Genomic DNA, 1,879 nt, shown 5'->3' with positions numbered 1-1,879 from the left:
TTCAAACAAGTAATTAATAATAAGTGACTTACATTTTAGACACAATATTGTCCATGTTGACTTTTTTGCTCGATTTGGTTAACGAAAATAGTTCTAAACAAAGATCACAGCAGAGCAGTCAAACATCTCTGAGCAAAACAACACATTTCCTTACTGAATGATTCAGTGTTTTTTAATGAATCAGGCGAGTCAGTGGTTTAATAACCATTCATAAAGACAGGCACTTGCTTCATTCTTAAATAAATCAGCCTTCTGAACAAATCCTTTGAATTAATGACTCAATATGTGCGTTTACATGCACCCTCTTAATGCGATTATAATGAGATTTTGACAATATTGCGATTAAACTTTACCTCATGTAAATTAAATACTTCGATCTAAATAATCCGATTAAGCTCATAATCGCAGCAAGAATAATCGTATTAACATATGTGGTGTATGCCGATTTTAATCGAAATATACAGGCATATAAACACCTTAATTGCAGTAGGCCCTATTGCCGAGTAGCCGAGTGAGTAGCCCAAACACACAGGATGGCTACCGCCATAACAGGAAGCACTGAGGATAGGGGAACAGTCTCTGCGATAGCCAGTGCTGAGGCCCTGGGGATGCCAGTTGCTCGCACTGACATCAGAGGTGGGTCCATCACACTGGCAATCATTCTAGTCTGTCCTGGCCCAAGCTCCACATCCGGAGGAGCTTGTGAATTAATGAATGATGCATTTATATAGTGCTTTATTGTGTATTTCTGTACACCCTAAGCGTTTTACAATCATATGGGGGGGTCGCTCCTCAACCACCACCAGTGTGCAGCATCCACCTGGATGATGCAACGCATAAATTGCTAACTACTGTGAGAGGTTGTAAGTAAAACATAGCCAATAGGTATTCATACATTTTTAGGAAACTGTAGAAGCGAATGCATCAACAAAAGATAAGCATTCAAAACATGCCAATGTCATTATAATTGTAATTTAAAAAATGAGTTTTTTTTTGTGTGTGTGTGACATTTTTGCCATTGTAATACTATGTTCAGGGTTTAATTTACAGTATGTATAAAGCTAAGTTAACTCAGGTTACAATACAAATCAATATAAAAAAGTTTCTGTTTATTATATTATCATTTTCATATTTATTTTGTTATAGCACTTGTCACAATACATTGTTTAAAGGCAACTTTTTAAAGACTTCTTTTAAAAGGTTATATTTTTAGATAATATTAATTTGGTTATTCTAGTCCTAGTATTATATATAACATACAGTACAGAAAATGTAGGCAAAGTGTATGTGATTTTGTATACGTTTTATTATTATTATTATTATATACACACATCCATTGTTCTCCAGGGCTTTGGCAATATTGAATGAATGAATGAATGAATGAAGCATTTATATAGTGCTTTCATTGTGTATTGCTGTACACCCAAAGCGCTTTACAATCATATGGGGGGATCCCTCCTCAACCAGTGTGCAGCATCCTCTTGGATGATGCGACGGCAGCCACAGTACAATGGCGACAGTGCACTCACCACACACCAGCTACAGGTGGAGAGGAGAGAGAGTGATAGAGCCAATCAAGTGGATGGGGATTATTAGGAGGCCATGATTGACAAGGGCCAGTGGAGGGAATTTGGCCAGGACCCTGGGGTTACACGCCTACTCTTTACAAGAAGTGCCATGGGATTTTTAATGACCACAGAAAGTCAGGTCCTCGGTTTAACGTCTCATCCGAAAGACGGTGTACTATAGGCCCTGGAGTAGCAGACATGACGTTAGCAGGCCCTGGAGTACTAGGCATGACGTGAGCAGACCCTGGAGTAGCAGCCATGACGTGAGCAGACCCTGGAGTAGCAGGCATGACGTGAGCAGGCCCTGGAGA

This window comes from Sinocyclocheilus anshuiensis, unplaced genomic scaffold, assembly GCF_001515605.1.
Source record: "Sinocyclocheilus anshuiensis isolate Anshui unplaced genomic scaffold, SAMN03320099.WGS_v1.1 scaffold1274, whole genome shotgun sequence".
In the NCBI taxonomy this organism is placed as follows: domain Eukaryota; kingdom Metazoa; phylum Chordata; class Actinopteri; order Cypriniformes; family Cyprinidae; genus Sinocyclocheilus; species Sinocyclocheilus anshuiensis.
The sequence above is the reverse complement of the archived record's forward strand: the minus strand, read 5'-3'. Positions refer to the sequence as shown.